At 37.3% G+C, this 25,509-nt stretch overlaps 1 long non-coding RNA gene across 2 annotated transcripts; it reads right to left on the bottom strand.

Moving 5' to 3' along the window:
* Window positions 1-2,785: 2,785 nt before the first annotated feature.
* On the bottom strand, window positions 2,786-25,058 carry LOC148189618 (uncharacterized). 2 transcript variants are annotated; one of them, XR_015776689.1, is made up of 4 exons: window positions 24,812-25,058; window positions 19,346-19,396; window positions 10,789-10,834; window positions 2,786-3,066 (listed from the first exon to the last, which is right to left on the bottom strand). It is a non-coding gene; the product is annotated as an uncharacterized LOC148189618 (long non-coding RNA). The 2 variants fall into 2 exon arrangements; XR_015776688.1 differs by having other exon boundaries at window positions 2,786-3,047.
* Between the last annotated feature and the right edge of the window lie 451 nt (window positions 25,059-25,509).

Below are 25,509 nucleotides of genomic sequence, written 5' to 3'. Positions count from 1 at the left end.
TAAATATGGAAATAAAGCGTCACAGCAACAGCGCTGCAAAATATAAAATACGCCTTATGAAAACATCATTTTGGAAAAAACTCCCATTTATTGCAAAAAAGTTTTGATGCCATGAGCTTGCATTTCAGGTAATTTAAAAAAATCCATATTTTTCAAAACATTTTTGGCTTTTCTAGGTCACATGATGCTATGGCTACATGCTCGTCAGTAGGAACTGGCTCCCATGATGCCGCAGGAGCTACAAGAGCCGTTATTGCATCACATAACTCTGAGAAAGTTTAACAGATCATACAGAAGTTTTGAATCTACAATTCCTCTGTGAAATCTTGGACCATGACGTCGCAGACATCCCTCATACGTGAAAATTTAAAACAGATTAACACAAGATGACAAATAATGTAAGATGCAGGATACAAAATAACACTATAAAATAATACAAACAGACCAAAACTAAAAAAGCAATAAAATAAAAAAATAAAAAAATAAATATAATAGGTAAAATAAATATAAAGACAAAATAAAAAGACAACATCACATAAAAGTAATACTATAAAAATGGGTTTTGAGAAGTGATTTAAGAGATGTGACTGATTCTGCCTCACAGGTCGCTCCAAAGCTGAGGGGCCCGGATGGCAAAGGTACGGTCACCTATACTTTTACGCTTCGACTTAAAATTAATTCTAATATCATTTGTATAATACAACACAGTCTGGCTTTTAGTGCCAGCTCTATGTGTGCCGACAGATATCACTGAATTATATTTAATTTCTAGCCGTCTAATGCATCTGGACCAAAGTCATCCACTTTTAAAACTTTGCTATATAGATGTCTGTTATTAAGTGACGGTGGATCCCACTGGATTACATTAGGCTTGAATTTCCGTGTGTCGATTTTGAGTGCCGAGTATTTTCATCTGAGGACTGTTGAGGCCCAACACGTCGATCATGTTTGGATTGCAGAGAATTCAATATTTCTCCAGGAAATTATTACACCCCGACATACACACGGACGTGCCAAAGCATTTTCTAAAAACATAACTACATGACTGAGATCTTTAATGTGTTTCTCTGTGGATTCAAATTGGTTCTTCTGGATTGGGAAGAATACAAAATGACTGGAAGATTAAATCAAATCAGAGTCAAACGCTCAGACCGTTTTATCGAGATGACAAAGCAGCGGGCGGCGCTGAATGGGCATTGTTTGCTCGTGTCCTGCCTCGGCGCGGAATTCGTTTCTCATATGCAGGCGTCCGCACAATTATTTTGGGTAGTGCCAATTGAATATCTGATTGGGGTTATGAATTCAGGGGATTAATTTCACTGCAACAATGCATCAATTGTTTCCAGTAAGAGACGCAGAGGCGGTGTTGTTGTTCAGTAAACTGATCATACACAGAGAGTACTAATGCTTCTGTGGTGGAATCCATTGATCTGCTGTCCCCCTGCATGCTACTTTCCTAATGATATCTGAGATGCCACTGTTACAGAAACGGAGAGCAGCATTTCCCCAGCCCTCCAGAGCAATTTATTGTGGGAAGGTAATAATAAGTCTATATTTGAAAAAATGGACTGGATGAGCCCCTGTCTGAATGTGGGCTGTGAGCCTGAAACCACAGCGGCTCACGGTGGCACTGCGAGTCATTTTCAATTTTTCTTCAGATGGCGACGTCAGTGACTGTAAAAGAGCCGTTTTAAAGAGAAGCTGCAGAGTATCTGTTCAAATTTACACCGACTCTTCTCTGCTTTTTAACTTACTCTGTTGGGTTCCGAACAGAAATTATTGGGGATGAAGGAGGGATTATTTTGTAAAAAGCGTTATCTTCTTTTTTTAACCCTCCCCTTGCGTTACAAAAGACTCCATTACCCATCGCCCAAATATCTATAACAATACATAAATGGCAAACCTGACAAACTGGTGAACATACAAGACACTTTCATGCTGCCTTCACGTGCTCCTCTGAGATAACGGATTTGCGAATTACGAGCACATGAACAGCCCTCCAAAATCACAATTACGAGTGAGAAATTAGGAAATTTGGATGATACCCGAGTTGCCGAGTTGTGACGTTTGTGTGAAGTTTCAGGGCAGCAGAAATGGTGGAAAACATGTCAAGAATTGACAAAAATGATATATTTCATTACTTGTAGTGGTTGTTTCTACTAGTAGTTTAGTTGTTATTTTAGTTTTTGTACAACCTAAACCAGTATAAATCCTAAACCTAAAATCAGGAAAAAACAACACTCATGATATTATGATATTTTAAATCTAAGACGATATCAATTTAATATTGATATATCACCCAGCCTTATGCTAAGGGTAGATGTAATAAGCTTAAGATCCAGCCTAAACCTTTTTGGTCTATATTTTTTTTGATTTCCTTTTAATTAAATGTCTTTTTTTATTATTTGTTAAATGCATTCCTTTTTAAAAAAAAATGTTAACAAGGACAAAAATGCATTACTAATAACTAACTAACTGATGAAAATATATATGAATTAAATGATACAAAGTTATAGATTGATGTGTATGAGATTCAATGTGAGACTACCCCTCAAATCATTCACATAAGTTATTTTAAAAAAGTACAGAGTTGAATTAAAATGAAATCCATCTTTGTGGGTTAACTTTAAAAAAAAAAAAAAATCTCAAAGGGAAAAGTAAATTTAACTGAACTCATCAGAAAATGGAGATGAAGTCATAAACTTCCTGTATGAGATACTGGTTGCACAAATTAAAATGTTTTAGCCAGTGCAGTTTTTCATTAATTTATTTGCAGTTGTGTTGATACAGTTTTAAAAAAGGAAAATGTAATAATGTGTTTGAGGTAGCAGCCAAGTCCAGTGATAAATATAAGAGTGCCAAATGAGTTCTGGGGAATTGTGAATAGTGTTTGTAAAGCTGATAGACTGTCATGTTTTACTAATACAGTCAGGGATTTGTCATGTTGTGTAAAATGTAATAAGCTACTAAAACCACAATCAGGAGATGTATTTCCGAGCCTGTTCTTCCTCCCCTGGGTGCAGATGTCAGTGGTGCATCATCAGCCGCTGTATGGTAAACATAACACTGAAACAAACCACAGTCAAGTTTCTGCACATTGATCTTCAGTCATTAGCTATGAGCTCATGGCGCCACTCAAAGGCCAGCACGACTCTCAGGGTAATATAAGCACGTAACTCCACTATTGATCCTCATACGCCTCCTTTTTGTGTCAAACACTCTTAATAGAGGGTGTTAAAAAACATACTGGAAGCAGGAAAAGTGGTTTAACCAAACTGAGACCTTTGTCTGCGGAGAGACTGAAGGTTAGAAATTCCTTTTGAGAGGGCGACAGATAAACAGGCAGATTAATAAACTGAAATTTCAGTCTTATATTTTGGAAAATGGGGTTATTTTGTCATATTTTAGTTGTTTTGTTATTGTTGGTTTTATTCTGATTTTAACCAGCAAAAATGTAACTCACACAATTTATGAATGTCTGACAGCTAAGCAGCTCTGTGGGTATATGCTGCCCGGACAGGTCCGGGCAGCATATACCCACAGAGGTGTCCTACTCTACTTTTAAATGCCACAGAAAGAAGCAGAACGCCTGCCAACACGAATAACAACAACACGAGGAGGACAAATGTAACTGCAGTGACGGCTCAGCCTCAACTAGCCAAGAAGAAGAGTGTTTTTCTGAGGCAAGTGCATTTTGTAAATTCTTTGAAAAGAGAGTGCCATGTTTACACTCTGCTGCAAATAAAAAACAGCTAGGGATGGGGATCGTCAATTTTTTATAAACTTTTTTATTCTTATTATTGATAACGATACCATCAGAGACTCTCCAACTATCCAAGTCTTTATCGATACCACTATCGATACATCTGTATTATTTGGTGGAAAGACGAGGCAACATATATATATATATATATATATATATATATATATATATACACTTTTTTTTTTTTTTAAGATATATTGTCAGAGAAAAATTGTCATTAGTGGGTTTAATTTTGTATGTAAGATGATTAGAGCTCATGATCAGTTTTTACTATCCATTTATCCATTTTATATTGCTTGGAAAACAAATTTCTAATCCAATCAATTACTGCATTGTATCATTTCTTGCCAAAAACTAAATTTTCTTTTTCTTTATGTTGCATTTGAACACACCAATATGACATTTTATTTACCTTTGCTCAATATTCATATTACTGAGCCGAACTTGAACACATCACAATGAAACCTTATCCAACCTGGTTTATTTAGCTGACTAGTTTTTCTTCTGCCAAATTCGACTCAGATTTCAACACTGGATTTTTGGATGCCGTGCAGCAACAGCAGACGGATTTGGCATTATTTTAAACCGAAAGTCAAAGTTCCTGCGTTTAGGTTTAATTTGATGCACAATGTTGATGTGTTCCTCCAAGGACGTTGTGTTCCTCCCCGTGCAAAAAAATTATTATGTAACATAAATTGCATTTCATTTCCTCCTGATCTCTAGTTTTGGTAAAATGTAGCCAAACTTTGGACCTCTTTGCACATTCAGACACCAGATTTCTTCTTCAATTATTTTAATACCTGTTGATTGGTAATTTAGTTGTATTCAAAAACTTCATTAGATAATTGATGAATGCAGACCAATGACTGGATTTAAATGACGTGACTGGAGTCCATATGTAATCTTAAGTTATTGGACTCACACGCCTCAACAGCAGTATCGATAAGCTCAAACGTTCGAGATTTTCAGGTTCTGAAAAAAAGCTGAACCAGGTCCTCAATAGAACCGGGTTTTGATCCCCATATCCTGAAAACAGTGCAACTTTTTATACTGTTTTATTCTTGGTTGCTGTAGATCGCAGGTTGTAAAGACTGAGGAAGAGCAATTTGTCTCGAAACATCGCTAAGTTTCGCAGAATAAAATTTCACATTTTGGTTTATCTTGCATCCAGCAACGACTATGGGATGTGCGTGTCTTTTTTTGAATCTCTTTGTCAAAACTATGTTGTTATAGTTTCCGTTGACAAAATGAACACACAGAGACAGTAAGACAGACAGACAGACAGACAGACAGACAGACAGACAGACAGACAGACAGACAGAGAGATAAAAGATAGACAGATTCCAATAAGCCTTAATGATTACCAGTAAAAATAAAATAATCCAAGTGGGTTTTACTTTAAAAAGAACTGCCAATCTAAATTAATGCAATAAACATCAAGGCAAACCATCTCTGAGCATCTCCAATAAAAATTTCCTTCAGTGAAAAGATAATTGGATGATTTCCTGAGTTCCTGAGATCTATTATAGAAAAAAACACTCACTTTCATTACACCAGACTTTGACATCATTTCAAGTTCTCATTTTACAAAAAAAAGTGAAACTGGAATGGAGCACAGTTCAACCCCTGGGCTAATAGTGGGGCCTTTTATCTGCAGCAGAAAGAGTGTCTTTTGACAGAAACAGCACCCTGAGTCTGGAGTGAGGAGGAGGAGGGAGAGTTCTGGGCATTGTCTCTCCAGAGGACACTAATGGGTTTTGGTGTCATGTGTTTTTCACTCAACACTTGACACATGGAGCCGTTCTCCTTCAATCACCCCACTTTAATGTCCATTACGATGAGGTATGCCCAAGTAACGGGCTGACTTTTGGTCACTTGGATTGTCCAAAATGAGAGTCTATTTTAAAGCTTTCCCTTCTTTTCTTTTTTAACATTCTTTCTTTGCATCTTTTGTCTTGGAAACACACAAACTGTATATGGTGTGTGTGTGTGTGTGTGTGTGTGTGTGTGTGTGTGTGTGTGTGTGTGTGTGTGTGTGTGTGTGTGTGTGTGTGTGTGTGTGAGACATGATTTTGTAGTTTAAGAGTCAATGTCTGCCTGTCTGAATAACTTTGTGTCTGGCCATGTATGTAAGTAACAAGAAACTATTGCTTGTGATTCCTTTTCAAGGCACTAGACTGTCTAATGAACCCTTGAATGCCAATGAGGCCGAGGGAGGAGGCTTCACAGTATTTGGGGCAATAAAAGATGCATTTTATCTTAAAAAAAAAAAACAATCTCCTGAAATACAACTTCTCCTTGTCCTTACCTGGCACAATTTAAATTATTGCTCCATCCCGGTAAAGTAGGACACTCCATACCTCCTAATCCATTAGCCAATTAATTTGGGGAACTAAAAACATTGCTGCAGATTTCTGCCGTGCAGTTGTCGTAGTTCTACTAGACAGAGAGCACTCGGGGGCAGTCCCTGAAACTTGAGTAGATGATTAAGTGCATTTCTGCTCCAGAGAAGAGATTATGTCTTGTGCTAGTGCCCGAGTCAGAGGATGGAGCACGGCTGTGGAACTTGGCGATGGTCGAGGTACATTGAGATAATGATGTACCTGTCCTCAACAATAACGCTAATCATATCTCACCTCTAGGGTATCGCTTTAAGGTCAGAACAAATTCACTACCATACATTAAGTCCTTGTATTGTTTTAATGAAGGTGCACAGATTCCCTGCTGCCACGCGTTGCACTTACACCTCAAATACCCCGTGTGTATAAATGCCTCCAAATCCTAATTCTCTTCTCACTTTGCTGAATGCTGGAATACAGTACGCCAAACATTATGAGTAAGGAGATAGTGACATATAAGACCGCAGGCTCATTTTTAATGAATGTGAAACCTGGTTTACACTCAAACCGCAGAGTAGTGCCCTAAAATTATAGCCATGCAACACCTTTCCACTCACGAGGGCAGCGGCAGCACTCTGAATGTATGGGGCCGCTGAAACGAGCATCTGTGTCGACGCCAGCGCCTGATGGGAGTTTTTCATGGAGGGAGCCGCAGAGATATATTTATGTTTCTCCCCCCATTACCAGAGCTTTAAATAATAAAGTAAAATAAATAGCATCCATTAAACTGATCACATTGTGCTAACTCAAATTGTGTTTATTATGCTAATGGTACATGAAATTAAGAAAAAGACCTTGATGCCAGTGGATTTAATTAATGGGCTTTGGGAAAGGCACTGAGACATAATTCATTTCTGAGTAAGTAAGTCTCATTTGCAGTTCCATGGGTCCTCATGCTGCTGATTGCCTGAGTTATTCTTGCAGATGTGCTGCTCACAGCATGTCCCTCCATTAGAAATGAACACCTCATTATATAAACTACCTAATTAAACATAATACAGCTCCGCATTGACTCATTAATGCGTAGCCCTCTTTTCTCTGAAGGAAAGAATGTGAGGGGGAAAAAGGGAGAGAGACGGAGATAAAGCAAATGAGAGATAGAGGAAGAAGAAAAGGCTGTGAACAGTGCAGGCGAGTCCACTCCAGTCCCATCGCACAAAATGGGATCTACATCCTTTCACAAATTTCAGCCATTGTTACAAACACAATAAAAAAGTGATGAAAACACTGGTTATAGGTGTGAACCAGACTGCTGAATACTGTTTTTACTCTCCAGATAGCTAATTATATTTGGTTAAACACCGGCGGGTAACATTACAATGTTCAGATGCACTGTATGTCACCTTTGCATTAACGACCAAAAGCTAAAAACACCGGCCAACACAAGCTCTCAGTTACAAGAAAAGTCGAGAGAAAAGGAAAAAGGCAGGCCAAAAAGGAGATCAATGAGTAAAACCAGGGCTGCCCCCCCCTCTGGGGCTCCATCACCCCTAAAACCTAAAACAAACAGTGACTGTGTTACCCTCAATAATTCAGCACTAATTAAAAAAAGGCACCCGGATGTACAGCCATTTATACAACCTCAGTGCTGCAGAGTCATCAATCGTTGACATGCACACACCGCTCCATTCAATGCTTTGCATGTGGAGTGTGAATATAATACAGCTACAGCTCCAGTCGATACCATCACAGCACGCGGGTGCCGATTCGATATTTCAATTTTAAATTCAATTCAGTTTTGTTTAAAAAAGCGCATTATCACAAATCACAATTTTCCTCAGAGGGCTTTACAGCATATGGCATCCCTCTGTCCTCACACCCTCAGAGCGACAACGTAAAAACTGCCCCCAAAAACATTTTAACAGGGAAAAAAATAACGGCAGGGACCTCAGGAAGTGCACCTGAGGAGGGATCCCATCACGTGCAATAGATGTGATAAAGAACAACAAAATTACAGTAGATGTAAAAATGATACATCAGAGAGAGAGATGCACAGCAACAATAGTAGTAACAACAACAATAATATACAACCATTGTAGATAGAATAGCCATGAAATATTTATAAATGTAAAATATGATAGCATGTTTATTACATGCAAATACTGTAGTTTATATATGTGGCAATAACAACCATATGAGTATAATAATAGAGGAGGTCGATATGTATTGGGAGTAGTGTGGTTCTATGAGTATTGCAAATCAGTATTAGTATTTATTGCCATTGTTTTTGTTTTTTTAACACTTGATCAGGGGAAAAAAGGTTGAATCATTTGAAATAACAGCAGTATCATATACTGCAATTAAAAGTTTAATAAACTATTAACTTTATGACTGTTATTTATTCCAATGAAATAAAGCACTTTGTGTGAGAGGTGCTCGTTTAAATAAACTTATCTTACTGAATATACACTTTTGGAGATAAACTTCATCTACATTTAGCTGTCCTTACAGTGATTTTCATACATTGATGTATTAGTACATCAACACTGAGCACCACTTACTGTTTAAACTTCACCATTTTATCCTGTTAGACATTTGTGTGAAATGTTGTCATAATTAAGGTTATGAATTCTTGACTTATGGCCAAAAACATGTTTTTTGAGGTCACAGTAACCTTTGACTACCAAATTAAAATTATTTCATCATGGAGTTCAACTGGATGTTTGTTCCAAATTTGAAGAAATTCCCTCAAAGTGCTCTTGAGATATCATGCTTACAAGAATAAGACAAACAAGGTCACAGTGACTTTGACCTTTGACTACGAAATATAATAATTTCATCATTAAGTCCAAGTGGAAGTCTCTACTAAATTTTAAGAAATTCCATAATGGTCTTATTGAGATATCAAGTCCACAAGAATGGGACGGACAGACGTATCGAGACTTTAAGAGACGTACGTATGTACAAACGCACAGATGGACAATCTTTAAATATAAAAAAATATACTTTTTGAGGTAAACTGTCACATTCAGCTGTCCCTGCAGTGTTTCCCACACACTGATTTTTCTTTTTTCTTTTTTTTTTTAAATGGGTAAAAATAGATTTTGTAAAGCTACAGTTTACTGAATCACTCAGCCCTTCACCTTGCTCTCTCTACCTCTCTGAGAAAGTTAGAGACCCGGGCAACGTGTTTAAACACACGAGCAGAAACAAAACACCACCCACCAGCCAGAATGACTTTCTTAATTTACAGCTAAACAGTACACCAAATTACGTTTTTTGTAAACATTTGAGGCCAGAAATACACAGCAGCACAATGTTGATTCATATTTGATCAGTGCTGCTTAGTTTGACCGCAGATCATAACAGTGATTGACTTATTGACAGCTGTGTTAGACGCCTCGGTTCTGATTGGTTATTTTGGTCGAGTCGCAGTAAAGAAGAAACAGCAGAGAGGAGGGACATGATTTTCTTGTCATTTTTTTGCAGATTATCTGTCTCTTGTACTTCTTTTACAATATAGTGAAAGCTCCAGCAAATACAAAAACAGTATTTATTTATTTATTTTTAGAATGTTGTAAAATGCGTTATTTATGTTAGCATGACTTGCAGCATCAATATTTTCAAGCATGGTGTCCACTCTGTTGCTGCCTTCTGTGCCTCGTCAGATTTTTAGCCGTAATTCATTTTAATACGCATAACATAAGTCATGTCAGTTATTAATTTTTATTCAAAATGCATTGATTTATTTTATGCAAGTTGCTGCATGTTTCTGTTTGTATTTCATCCACAAGCACAATGCCTGCACTCACATGAAAAAGGCTTCTAATAAGAATTTACCCTCCTAATTATGCTGCAGTTATGTCACAGCTTTATGGGGCAGTTATGCCCTATGGTGTTTTCAAACGTATAACCCAACAACTTACCCTTGACTATAAACCCGACATTAAAAGTTTCCACATAGTCACAAAGACAATTCACAACAATTGCGAATGCAGATAATTAGTCTGCGATTGTTAGAAATTAGGCCATTATGAAAACTGCAGCCACCCCCGCTGACAACTTCACTCCATGATTAACTGTTAATAATGTTGCCTTCCTGCAAAAACACTGCTTCAACTGACTGTGTTGCATCCACAGCGAGCCCAAATAGCAGTACAAAGAGACAAAAGCAGCCACTAAGGCTTAGAGAATACATCCGCATACTGTATCTTTTCCTTTAATCCACACAACAACGTGCCTTTTGTTATCATTTTAGCAAAATCATCCTGGATCAACAGAGGCATCACACCAAACCAGCGTAGCAGAGGTAATCATCAGACACACCGATGAATTTAAAGCAGCATCTACACATATTTATTAAAAGTCTGTAGATTTTAAAGAAAGTCACAACCAAAGAAGAGCATCAAAACATTTGGAGAAAGTTTTCAAACCACATTTGCTGATAATCTCCACCACTAATTCATACGCTCAGTATATCCAGTACATGTACACAAAGATGTTCATTTGCTAAATTAAGACATTTTAAATAGGCGCCAAAAGACTTTGAGATACACATCATGTAGCAAATGTCACATCATGGTTTTAAATCTGGCGAAGCACATTAATAACATGTCCTATATTTCTCTTTTCAGTCATATTTGCATGTTTCTTCAAACTTAAGTCATTAACATTAATATCACTTACCTCTTTTGTCAAGAGATGCAGTTTCCACTGTGACAGCTGGCTGCCCCTGTAAAAACAACAGATTGTTAGTGGATTTCTTTCACAAATATAGTCAGATTTTTTTTGTGAACCATTCAATTAAAGAGGATATGATAATCCGTCATTAGTCCCACAATGGGGAAATTTGCATTGTTACAGCCAGGTGTGTACAAGATAAGCAAGGAAAAGAACAATATACATTGTAAAAAACTAAGTGCAAACTCACCAATTAAAAATATTTACATCAATTGCACATGGAAAATAACTGCATTTGTGTACAGTTTTAAAAAGAGCTACCAGCCACTATGACAAGAAGAACAAAGGCACCCAAATTTAAAGTTTTAAGTTTATTCTTGGGCAGCAGCCTATAGTAACCATAGTTATTAGGAGGAAGTGAGGCGACGCAGTATAGAGAGCGACTATGTCTAGAATAGAATAGAATAGAATAGAATAGAATAGAATAGAATATTCCTTTATTGATCCCCCATTGGGGGAAATTCCAAATGTTACAGCAGCATGAAAAAAGAAAAGTGAAATGTAACAAAGAAAATAACAATAACAAATAACAATAAATAAGTAATAAAATAAGTATGTACATAGAGGAAATAAGGTATGTACACATAATAATAATTAAGTAATAGAATAGTATGTACACAAAAGTCTATGTAAGGATGAGGTCAATATGGATGAAGTTTGGATGTGGAGTGACGGAGTTTAGTCCAGTTCAGTGACAACCAGAAACAGCGTTGAAATCGCCATCACCAAACCCACCAGACTCTTTTGAAAAAGTCATTTTTGTGAGAATAGAGCCAACATATGTTCAGATTAAAACTGGGTGAAGGGTTAATTTCAACCAAAACAGAGTTGGGGATTGTTGGAACAGTAGAAAGAAGAACAAAGATGGTTCTTGTGAGCTTATTTTGTCTCTGTCAGCCTTGAATGAATTGTGTTTTGGGATGATAAAATTAATTTATTTCAATTGAGTTTGGTGAGTTTAGCTGTGCCAATTTTTGGGCCATTTCTGCACTTCAGCCTGTTTCACCACTACCAGCTGCAGCGCTCTCTCTCAATACTGGACCCAACTGAAACATTGCTGTAACCATTAGTCTCTTAGCTATTAAAATACTGAACTTATCCTTTGACATAGCAAAGAGTCATTTATTTTGCTCATTATACTTTCAACATTTAACATATAATATTAACTCTTATGGCCATCAAAAAATTAGGAATCCCTGTTTTTTTTCTGTTTTGTTTTGCTCTTACGTAGGAAAATTAATTCTAAAGACAAAGATAATCTGCAGAAAAAGGGTAGCAATAGTGAAAGGAAATGTGCCAGTGAAGCTGACGTGATGTTATTATATTTCATGCTGTGACTGGCTGAGTAGCCTCAAGATACAAACTGCATTTGTAAGCGAGATGATTTATTTTACAGCAAAACTACAAAAAAACTTACAATATATGAAGGTGTAATCACAGACCATAACGTGGACGTAAATGTTGATAACATTTTTGTGTTGTTTTAATTACAGATTGTGGATTGTGATCTTTATATGTACACTTTTATTAGTTGTGTTTCTGCTCTGTATCGGGTGTTTTGAGAATGTTGCAGCGAGGGCCTCTGGTCATTGCATGCCAGCCTTTTCAATGTAATGCAAGACCTTCCTGAAACTCTTGAGAGCTGACAGTGCTTGACGTGAGCTGTGTTAATTACAGTAATGGCACGCATTCTCATTAAGTCATTGTTTACGTATCCCGGGGCCTTATGGAGCCTGAGTGGTGCTCTGGTCTGCTCGAGCACCGCCGCCTCGCTGGTCTGTGTGGCTATGGCCTCGTTAACACAGACAGCTGTTCCTCCCAGCCACAGCCATGGCTAACATGACGAGTGGCGCCGGACATGCCGCTGAACACACCCACTGCGGGAGCAACTGTCAGAAATAGAAGTATCCCACAAGGCAGGAAACGTCAATGAGTAATCAGCGAGAAAGTGCTCCTCGGGTTATGTTTTTCAGGCCCAGCCCCCAACCCCTCCATGAACCAGCCGCTCCCCTTCACAAGACTGTTCATGAGGCTGTCTCATGACCCCGTCCTATCGCTTTAATTTGGCGGAGGTTCAGTTGGTGTATAATTCCACCAGTAACCTGTGGTGACGAGAGCCGTGTGCGTGAGATAAAATGTGTCACAGGAGTCCAGTGAGGTTTCTCAGAGAGGGCACGCAGCCAAAACGGCGAGGGTAGAAGTGATGCTGCAGGAGGCACAAAAGCAACATCTAAAGTCTGTGTTTATCAAATTCAAGTCTGGACTTTAGGAATACTTCATCACCGAAATTATCATCTGTATGTCAGTTTTTCACCGTGTTATGTATTTTTTCGCATGCCTTCACAGTGAACGAAGAATGCAAAAAACAACATTCTTGATGATGTGAAGTAAACAGGGACTGTGTTTAACAAAAGCAAGACTAAATGAAGTGCACTGAGCGCTTCTCTAGTCTTTTGACCATTCAAAGCGCTTTCACACTACATGTCAGATTCACCCACTCACACATACATTCACACACTGGTGGTCGAGGCTACTGTACAAGGCGCCACCTGCTACTCAGTAACCATTCACTCACACTCACTCACAATCAGTCTGGGGTTCAGTATCTTGGCCTACTTCAACATGTTGACTGGAGGAGCCGGGGATCGAACCGCCAACCTCCCGATTAGAGGAAGACCCGCTGTACCTCTGATTCACACCTGCCCCTACATCAAAACATCTATTTACAAACTCTCACACAACTACTTCAGATCAATCCAAGTCTGATTTATCTGGCCGTATGCTCAGAACTTCACAAACACATGCAATCGTGCTAAAATCCCAATATTTAAAAAACGTTGGCATAGACAGACCCATGCACTGACGTTTTGCATCCGTCTGCGTGGTCGAGGGAATGTCTACACAACGCACGTCACCGAAACAAACAAACAAACATGGAGGCACTGGACAGCGATTCTGAACATGGAGATTCAGCACAAGACACTGACACTGCTGCTGTGTTTTTCAGCCACCGGCATGAGACTCGCTTCTCTCTCTCTCTCCCCTGCAGCTCTCTGCCTCGCACAGACACACACACAGAAGCAGGGCTTTTGCAGAGCTCTGATTGTAGCACCAGTGCAACATGGAAATCTTTGCAATCTATGAACTAGAGAGCTGTTAGTTTGTTTCCAGCTTGCAGTGAATGGATCGTCAAACGACAGTTTAAGTTTAACTGTCTGCTGACAGGAAGCTTCAACCACAACAAAAACACTTCTGGCCAGAGCTGAGCCCTGTCCTTGAAAATAACAGCACCATAGGAACTGCTTTGATTCATTTAATTATAACAATACTTAACTTTGCTTATCAGTACTTTATTCAACTTTATACTTTATTTTATTTAACATTGTAACATTATTTTATTAAAGTTTATTACATCAGTAGTTCAATTAACTTTATTCTATTGCAGTAGCTACTTTATATTTAACTGTAGTTCTTTTAATAACTTTGTATTTTAGTGTTTGGATTTCAAAATATTGAGATACATATCATGTATCGTGATACAAACTTAAAATATTGTGATAGTATTTTAAAGACATTGTTTGGTCTACAAAATTTGAAATAAAAATCAAAAATACCCAACAAACTTCCCCAAAGGCTGACATCTTTAAATGACTTGTTTTGTCTGACCAACAAAATCATTAAAAATATTAAAATTACTATTACTTAAAACAATTATGTGATAGCATTAGACAAATATCCAAATAATGAGATGGATTCAGATTAATTTTAATTTTCTTTCAGTTCCTAATCATTTCTGCATGTAGCTTTGAGGATCATGTTGGCAGATGGTCAGTTAAACTGCTCTGGTCCTGCAGCGTGAAAGAGCAGCCACAAGCGTAGGTTTCTGACAATCTGGTTTCCCGCACCTATTATGGGATCAATCAGCATCAAGTCATAATCTACACCTGACAGTTTTCCCACAACCTAAAATAGCTAAGCAGTATCAAATACAAGTTTGCAGAAATTGATTAATGCTTTCTAAATTGCATTGCAATATTCAAATTTCCAACTTATCATGTCAGAGGAAAGATGGCAGCGATGGCTCCCAGAAATGGGGATTGAAATGTCTAATAAGGGAACACTGCCTTTCCTCTGAGTGTGTGAACTATAAAAGCTTTAATTTCCCTATCATCACTAGGATCTAATACCAATCTGTGTTCTTTATTCGGCCCGTCTGTGTTGCTGCCAGACAAAGCCTTTGAAAAGCCAATTCCTGGGAATTAAAGAAAAGAGATTAAAATATCATTAGGTGCTACATAATTGAATGTCAATTTTGAATAAACTTGACTTCAATTCCTGGTCATTAAAGTGAATGTGGTCTGCCTTTTTCCAATCATAGTTTTGAGCCCACAGATGAGAGAGAGGTACGAACTTCAAAATCATTAAACTGATGGGAGGATGTTTGGCCTTGGCGTGCCAGACTGCTTTGATTCTGGCTCAGAGCAGAGGGATGAGCAGCTGGAGGAGAGATCAAATTGAAACAAAGCTTCGGAAAATTGAAGGAAACATGAGCATAATAATATTTAATAATTAAATTCTCGCAAACAATGGCAACCGAATGAAGTAATCTGCAAAAGTGTGCAACATCATTTGCATAATTGACACAGTCCCCCCGTCTCCCTCCTGCAAATGAATGATGAAGACAATAAAAGATGTTGCTAAAATTGGGAACAATAACAGCAAAATTTCATCAAGGCCCCCATGCTCTGATTAATCTGCGCTTGCAAATCAGTGCAGGGGGAAGAGAGAGAGAAAGAACTGCAGAAAGGGGGGTGAGATTGGAGGGGGGAGGCAGGTGATTAACAACAGCAGGGATTGCCGCCGTGGACAACGTGCCCTGTTTTGCTCGGCTCGAGGGGCACCATACGAACCCCTCCACACAGCTGCTGCAGGCGCTGGCTAGCTGGATCATCCCCCGAAAGCCTGGATGAGAGCAATCATTTGTATTGTCATTAACCCCTCGTGCACTGCCTCCATGCCACAGCATTTAGAAACCCATAATTTCACTCCTCAATTCCAAAAATGGCTCGGATGATCTATCAGATCCAATTCAGATGCCTGGGATTTTAGTATAATAGGATTTTAGGCAGTTTCTCCAATTTTAGGATGTTTCTCGGATTTTAGGAAGTTTCTTGGATTTTAAGCATTTCCAGGATATTAGCATGTTTCTAGGATTTTTGTGTAATTCTAGATTTTAGGATGTTACTCGGATTTTAGGATGTTTCTAGGATTTAAGAACACTTCTAGGATTTTAGCAAATTTCTCTAATTTTAGGATTTTCCTCCAATTTTAGGGTGTTTCACGGATTTCAGGATGTTTCTAGGATTTAAGAACAATTCTAAGATTTTAGCACATTTTTTGGATTTAAAGACAATTCTCTGATTTTAGGATGTTTCTTGGATTTCATGACATTTCTAGATTTAAGGACATTTCTAGGATTTTAGGAGATTTCTTGTAATTTCGGGACATTTCTAGATTCAAGGACATTTCCTTGATTTCAGGACGTTTCTAGGACTTTAGGACCTTTCTAGGATTTAAAGACATTTCCTAGATTTTAGCCGAGAGAGCCCATTTCCGAGATTTCTAACATTTTAGGACATTTTTGGATTCTAGATTTAGTGGTGTCTACTGGCGAACTGCAGATTGCAACCATCTAGAACTTTTCTCTTGACTAGACTAACTTCAGTTTTCATTATTAAGGAGGTTTTCATCGGGAGCCGAATTATCCACAGAGGTCTCTTCCTCTCCAAAACAAACAAACAAGGCGATTAAAACAGCTATAGACACCGGATAAAGCAGTTTCATGTTACAAATCATTGAATCTCCGCCGCAGTTTGGCATCTCAGGGACGGGCTGCTCACCCACATCATGCTCACCCTTTTTCTCTCATAAGTTATTATGTGCATCATTGTTTCTGACCCAGACACTTTGGAGGTTTTTACAGTGAGCCAAATTATCTGTAGAGGCCTCTTCTTTTCCAAAACAAATAGATATGGTGATTTAAACTTATCAAAAACCAAATGAAGCACTTTCAGCTTAAAAATCCATGAATTTCAAATGCCATTAACATATCGCTGCAGGCAGGCAGGTTTTCACTGGAAGCAGCATTATCCAAAAAGGTCGCTTCCAAAACAAACAAATCTGATTTAAACTGCCAGACACACTGAAAAACGCATTTTCACAGTACAAACAGTTTAACTTTGACGCTGCTCATTGCAGCTGGACTAGGAGCAAAAACATGAATGTCCCGATCTAGGGTCAGTGTTTGGTTTGTCCATTCTGGGCTACTGTAGAAACATGGCAGTGCAACACATCTCCATAAATGAGGACATGCTTGCAACATAGATATAAACGGCTCATCCTAAGCTAACAAAAACACAACAGTTTTTATTTTAATGTGATTATACAATAAAGAAAACATACTTATATACATATACATAGTCTGGCGAACTGTCCAGGGTGTACCCCGCCATCCGCCCGATGACAGCTGGGATTGGCTCCAGCCCCCCCCTTACGAGGACAAGCGGTTACAGAAAATGACTGACTGACTGACTTATTTATATCATATCCCATTTCTGCCAATATATCCCCCTAAATCTTACACACTGGTCCTTTAAAAAAGTTTCATGACATGAAAAAAGCTGCCAATATATTGAGTATGATATCACTTTATGTAATATTCCTAAATGTTCCTAATCTTTCTCTGCTAATTATTTGCTATCTGAGTGCACTGTCATTTTTAATTATTCAGTACGAAGGAAATGCATTAAATGAAAACCATAACACAATGAGACCTATTTTATATTCAGGATTTCTAATTAACGGTTTCTCTTTATACACATTTTGTATCTCTCTGATCATTTAGATAATAACTTTCATCATCATCTTTTGATGTTTACAAAATACAAAAAGCAGGCATCATCTAGATTTATGCCGCATATTCGGCTCCTAATAACATTTGCATTTACTAGTCAATTAACTTGATTAAATTCATATTACAAGTCTGATTCAACTTTGGTTGCAAGAGACGGTTATTGCTTGGTGAATTAAATAGTGGCACGGCAACATGAAGCAACAGAGGAGAGGAGGGGGGAGATTGTCAGGTTGTATTATGCTGTAAACAGCAGGAATGACACATTACAAGCCATACAAAACATGTAAAGCATGTTTCTCTCAGGCAGATAAGTCTGTCGCATATTTGCATTGTTTTTTTTGCAAATGCTGACAATTTACATTTAGTCAGCGGGACTGTCTCTTGTCCTCTGCAGACTTTAGCTCTGCTGAAAACATATGTTTTCACTACATTCCTCCCCAGCATCACCCCTGACTCTTTATTCCCTAAAGCAACCACTATCTTGTAAATTCAGTGCAATTAGTAGCCTTAACATACCCAGAGACACTCATTTGGTTTTAACCTCCTCTGTCCAATTAACAAAATGTAGGTTGGAAAATAAATGGCAGACGCCTTAGCAAATTAATTATGTGTCCACCAAGCTGTTAGCCCGTGTGCACAGAGCAGGGGCTGGCAATAAGAGCTGGGCACACACCGCCATATGGCCTGTGTGGGAGCGGACATCGTTTGGGGGGGTGCTGTGGTACACCCCTTACATTCTCACAGATATTTATGTCTCGCTCACAATGGATTTATTACATGTTGTGAAATGCTGCAGAATTAGTCTAATATAAACATTATTATGATAATTCATTGTTTATGATGGTTAGTGTTTGATTTTGATCCATCTGTGATCCCTCGAGACATTTTTACTTTCTATTGTCAATTTAATTCTACTGCGACATGGTTTTAATGCTGCTCTAAACAACGTTTTGTTTGTTTTTTTTTTAGACTTCCTGGCCTTTGAAAACTACTCCTCTGTTACAGTAAGAATTATTAAAGGGGCTTTCTCCCAATTTCACACATAAAGTTTACTTAATTAATCACAAGGAGTACTACAAGCCTGTGAAAACAGATGTATGTGTGGCTTTGAATTTTCAAAGTTTGCAAAAATGTGCATGTTTTCGTTGTGATCAGCATCTCTACGGCTCGCTCTGTCAGTTGGTGTGTTGGTCGGTCGATCAGTCTACAGTTCGCCTTAGGAGGTTAAAACTTGGCACAGATGTCAACTGTGTGTATGCGAAGTCAGGTCACACAATTAATCTGATATTAATAACAACCTCGATTTTGGCTTCTCACAATGAAATAAACTTTATTAAGTAGGATATTGATGTTTAATATCTGCGCTCTGCTCAAAGAAAATTCTGCTGCATATCAAATCAGGCGCTTCCTAAACTAACGGCCAGCCCATTGTGAAAGTTGCACCTGAAAACTAACAAAACCAAAGTCATGTGTTCATCGAACATCATTATCTGGAAGTATTTCAGATTTGGGAGAGAACAAATGACATACAAAGAGCACATGAGACTTATGTCTTTGCGTGAAAGACAAGCAGAATAATGTTAACTTTACCTCACTGAATCATCCGGCGACACTGTGCAGCACGTCACGGTACCATGACCACTGTAAGGAAAACACAGCAGTGGATAAGTATCCATCATCTGCTAAAGACAGTGAAAAAACCAAAACAATCACATTTGATTTGTTGAAGATACATGTTCATGTATTCTATTTCATTTGGTTGCATTCTGTGATTGCAGTTATTTTTAGCCAATGTTTTGGATACAACTGTATTTATACTTTGCTTTTAGAAGATTATTACAAAATGGAAGTAAAAGCAGTGCTCTGTTTATATAAAGTTAGAATACAAAAGATAAAAAATACTTTATTTTTGATTTAGTACTATTTTATTTTGTTATTTTTTTCAATGCAGCTAATTAATTTTATTTTTTAATATATTTATAAATTAAATTGTGATAAATAATTGTGATCTCAATACTGATCAAAATAATCATGGTTATCATTTTGGCCATAGCCCTGCAGACCCACTGTGACAGTGTGTGTTTGAGTTAATCCAGATTGGCTCAAAGAGGGCGTGGGATTGGGAGGATGCATGTGCATGAGTGGTTGCAGCTATTGTATATTTGGACTTGTCAACAAAAAGCTTGCATCACAGATTGTAGGTGTGGGGTTTCAAAAAAAGGGGAATTAGGAGGCATGACGAGTCTAATAAAAGACATTAATAGAATATCTTAACTGTCATATGTTGAGTTTGCCAAATCTCTTCAATAAAGTATGGAGCTGCACAGTGGGATTTGTAGCATCCAGAAATTTTGGAGCGTTGCCCATACTACACACTATAAATCAGAATATTTTGGCCTCTGCTGCTTCAGCTTTACCATTTTTTAAATATGTTTCTTGTGACTCCCTCTACAGGAAAGAGTAAATTCATCAAATGATAACAAAGACATACAAACATCCTCTGCACTGTTTAGCAAAGTTACCTCAGAGCAGTAAGAAGGCCACTGTGCTCAGCCACAGAATATGACCAACATGGCCACCTAGAGGTGACATACAGTAACACAAACAGCTGGTCTCTTTTTAAGGGCAACAACAACCTAAATACGCCTTCCTAACAGGATCATGCCATTAGATTATTGGCAAAATAATCATAATTAACATAAATTATGATGGTATTATGCAGACAGACATCTAATCCGCAGGGATCAGGTAAGTGCACACTACATATGTCTGATAACAGCAGCCTGCATAATAATCCTGAGACTGCAGTTGTTGTGTTCCCAGCACTGGTTTTCACACTACATTACAGCTATGTAGCATTATACATTCATGGTGCTGGATATTCCCACACATGAAAAATTCACTCGACATGACACTCAGTGTATGTGTTAATGCTGGAAACTGCTATTTAAAACAGAAACTGTGCAAATCAGTCAATGCAGACTGTGTGACTGAGGCAGTAAAAAGAGATAATACTATCAAATTAAACCAAAGCAGAGTAAGTCTCATTTAACACTGTTCAGAAATAGAAGCACTTTCACATTCATCATGCAAGAATAGGAAAATAATATCAAAATACAGAGTGGAAAGTGTTTTGTGTGGATGCTAAGGATATGAGCTTTAAACATCAGCTGCAACATGTTGATTGAAAACTGGAAGCCACCAGCCAAACGCTGGTAAAATATTCTAGATTTGCTTCTCTTACAAGCCAACAAAAACAATGACAATCTTCTGGGTGGTTTGTAAATTTTGCAACCCAACAGTCAGAGTGGCAGGTGGACAAAAAAGTTAATTTCCATCCCTGACAAAGAAAAAAGAAAAAAGTACTGGTGAAGAATTAAAAACAGGATACAGGTCAAATAAAATAAGCAGATAAAATAAAATAAGCCAAATAAAATAAGCAGAAAATATCGGCTCAGATCGATCGACGGCCCCTAAATCAAATCGAATCAAAAACGTATCGTGGCAGACTTTGGACAAGGATACGATATTCATCACATGCCATCATCACATCTTGGTTTGCACTGAAATTTGTCATAATAAAGACCAAAGTTAAAGTTGTCTCCTGTCGTCATAGTGAGCAGAGGTATGGCTGCACTTTAGCTGGCGCAGGAAGCATCGTCTGAAGATGTTTTCTTAATTGTAGCCTCGGAGTTAATAGTTAACGTTCCAGGCTACGTGGCATGAAATTGTGCTGTTGGTGGGGACGGAGGAGCTCTGCTCTGCTACAAAAACAGAGAGAAAAGTGAGGAGGGGTGTCGGTGTTCGCCCCCTCCAACCCCATACATTAACAGGAACATGAACACGCCGTGACCGTGTGAACCTCTGAATTTATTCGGGCCTGGTGACGTCATGGAAACCAGACGCCAGGTTCATGCAGGTTGATGCATAACCACAGAAATGAGTCACACCTGTCTGCTCGGGTTAAAGATTGTTTTCCTTTTCATATACATTTCTGCAACAGAGTCCGAACTCTTTGCCTGCACAGGCTCATGTTTTCAGGGTGACACCAGCGAGCGCGTGCAGAAATTTGATCCGCTGGTCTGAGGCACCTTCAGCCATTTACAAATGATGAGTTTGCTTCTGATAGTTTGTTTACATGGTTTACTTTAATCTGTGTTTAGTAAAATTAGAGTATGTATGCTGTAATATTTGCAACATACATTTTTTATTTTATCTTATTTTTTTAAACAACTTTATACTAATGTTTATTGTTTGCACTATTCATCTTGCACTATTTTAACTTGCACTCATACATCTTACAGGGCTCATACACATTTTTGCCAATGCTTTTTAATTACTTTGCCATAACTGTGAGGCAAATTTTAAAAATTTCACATTCTCTGAAACAATGAACAATATTCGCTATCGTTTTTATTTTTTCATTGCTATATCATACGTTTTAAAAATATAGATTATTAAAAATAATGAATTCACAACAAGACTAGAACGGACTATTTAAATATAATTTGGGAACTGTTTGTTATTTATGAGAGGGGAGGGGTGGTGACAAAGGGGGAAGGTATGTCAGATCATTTTGAAGCACTGGGGGGACGTACGTTTTTTATTTTGGCTTAGGGGAGGGGCATACAACTGTAAATGACTGCATTTTTTATTTACTTTACAGCCGATTTTTGAAACTTGAGGGTTTGGCAGGCATGTTTTCACCAAAATGAAACCATTTATCACAGGTAGAAACCATATAAACAGAAGTTATTGTTAGATTTTCACATTTCCAACAGTCCTTGAACACATTTTTTGTTGTTATACAGGTTTAGAAAGCAAATATCCATGACTTTTCTAAAACGTTTAGGGTACATTTACTTTTCCAAAACTTTTCCAGGACTGGAAATTGTTATTTGCAAATACCATGACTTTTCCTGGTTTTTCAGGCCCGGGGACTGACTCGTGTTCCATATATTCATGGACAAAATTTCAAAACTTTTCAAGGACGCATTATAAGAATTTTTATTTCCCTGCCTCACTTGCCTGGGGGTTTAAAACATAAAAGATTCAAACTCCATTTAATCATAATTTCAATTAACTGGCATAAATGCAGAGAAAAACTGGACGAAAAAATTCAGAATGATGTAAACAAAACTTCACACGTCTGCATGTTAGAAAATAAATCTGCCGTTATGTTGCATTACATAAAAGTTAAACCTGGAAGAATATTGCAACAAGTGCCTTTACAAAACTGTCAATGATTTTTAACTAATTGAATGACCTTTCCAGGTTTGAAAAACATGACTGTGAAATTCCATGGCTTTTCCAGGGTTTTCAATGACTGCAGGAACCCTGCCTTGTACGTAGTGTTATTAATGTTGCACTTTAATCATACAGAAGCGTTCTCTTGCACAGAGATGCAAAATACTTATTCAAACTTTTTGTATTTTGAGTGTTTTTTGTTTAACTGTTAATGTGACCTCGGCCCATCCTTATGTGTTTTGTTTTCGCTGAAGCAGCAGCCATGTTTGAGTAAAGTATGCCATTTATGCAAATATTAAAACCAGAAAATTACCATTAAAACACAACTTGAGTTGGCTTATGTTTTTCTTTAGAATCACTGTTGTAAAATGGGAGGACATGTACTGAATACTACATTAAATGTGTATTGTTTTGTTAGTCTGATGTACTTTGTCTCCCTCAAGTGGTCTGAAGTATAAACATCATTATTCACAGTGAAGTGAGGATCTGATGACGATGAACTTTAAAATAACACATACATGAATGGACTTTATTTTTATTATTATTATTACAAATATTGACAAGTCGTTCTAGGTAACTACTGCTGTTCTTTTCAGTTTTGTCAAGTCAAAATAAAAGTAAAAAGTACCAACTACATTATTTCATAAAAGGCTGGCGACCTCTCTGTCAGATGAACGCAACGTAACATATTGTAAAATATATTTTCCCTCCCTGTACTCTTTTTTTCCATCAATGTTTTCCTAGCTTTTGTCAACAATAATAATAATAATAATAAGCAAATGTACTTTGCATATAGCATATTGATAATTATTGGGGGGGGGGTCCATCTAAAAACATAGTGACATCATGACAAAAACCTTGCATTTAAAGGGTTAAAATCAGGAAATGAATGAACATTCGATATTTATGATTAGGACTGATATGTTGGTTAAAAAATAAATGAATGAATGTAGAAAATGATATTTATGTACATTATTTTTATAGCCTGATTTTTAAAAGCACATTTTGTGTGCAGAGCAGTATGACTGTTTGACACTGCACAGAAAATAATTACATAAAAATCAATGTTGCAGCTGATCATTAACAAATCACAGGCTGTGATAATCAAAAAATCCACTTTGCATGTAGTGTATTGATTAGTTTTTGTTTTTTTTAAATCTAAAAACAGTGTTATCGCGACAAAAGCCTGGCATTTAAAGGGTTAAAATTCAGAAAATTAATGAATAATAATATTAACGTATAATATTTTTCGCAGCCTGATTCTGAAAAGCTCCTTTTGTGTGCAGAGTACCAGTGTGAGTATTTGACACTGCACAAAAAATAATAATGTATAAAAAAAAACTAAAATTGAATCCGTAAACAGTGGCATCATGACAAAAATCTGGCAATTAAAGGGTAAAATTCTGAAAATTAATGAATATTCGGTTTTCACGATGAGGATTGATGTTGTTCACAAAAATAAACTCAATAAAAGTAGAAACCCATATTAGTGTATAATGTATTTTTTAAATCTTTATTTTTGTCATAGTAAAGCCCTAAATATCGCTATAGAGGAGGACAGATTAAAAAGCGTGCTGACAGTTAAACAGTGATTAGCACACCTGTTGTCTTTGCCTTTACCTGCTGCTAAAGTTAATTTTCTGAACATGTCGAAACAAACGTGGCAATATTTTTTACTATTTTGGAGTCTGACCCGAACAAAACAAGAAACACAAACATAAACATGTCGTTTGACATCGCGACAAACACACACCGCGTTGACTGTTAGCTAACGTTAATCTACCTGCGAGCTAAAACCTGTTAGCTTACCTGGTGTTGTTAGCGTGCTCGTGCACACCGGAAAACGGTCGCGAGATCCTTCGGAAACTTCGAGGAAGTTAAATTATTGTTATTATGATTCGTCTTAAGTCTCGTGAGTCCGCGTGGAAGCTTAAAAGGTGAATTTAGCGGGTAGTTTTGACTTTACTTCAGTGCAGAGCGAAGGTAACCAACAGGTAACAGCGTCCCTGCGGAAACCGCCAATCGCCATCTTTGATCACGTGCACACTTACGTCACTACACGGCCTCGCAAAACCTTTTTTTTGTTTTTTGGGGGATTGACATATAAATTGATTCTTTACGGTTTCTAAAATATGATATGTGTTTATAATAGTGGGTTAGATTCTTTACATGTTTATCAATAAATTTATGTTTTTATTTTTTGTGATAAAAAATATTGATGATGATAATAATAATAATAATAATAATAATAATAATAATAGTTAGGTTTTTGGGTTGTTGGTTTTTTTTTACATATAATTTGATTCTTTAAAGTTTCTTAAATATAGTATATGTTTTATAATTTAGTTATTTATATTTTTAGTTTAGTTTAATTTTTTAATTTGTCATTTAATTTATGTATTTACTTTTTGTGCACACCAGAGTATTTTCTTTTATTACTATTACTTACTAATTATAAATAATAGTAATAGTCATATTAATAATAAGATTAGTTCAGGTTTTTAGTT

Source organism: Plectropomus leopardus, chromosome 5 (genome assembly GCF_026936395.1).
Source record: "Plectropomus leopardus strain MGB_pleo_1.0 chromosome 5, ASM2693639v1, whole genome shotgun sequence".
Lineage (NCBI taxonomy): Eukaryota > Metazoa > Chordata > Actinopteri > Perciformes > Serranidae > Plectropomus > Plectropomus leopardus.
This window is presented reverse-complemented; position numbering and strand designations above follow the sequence as displayed.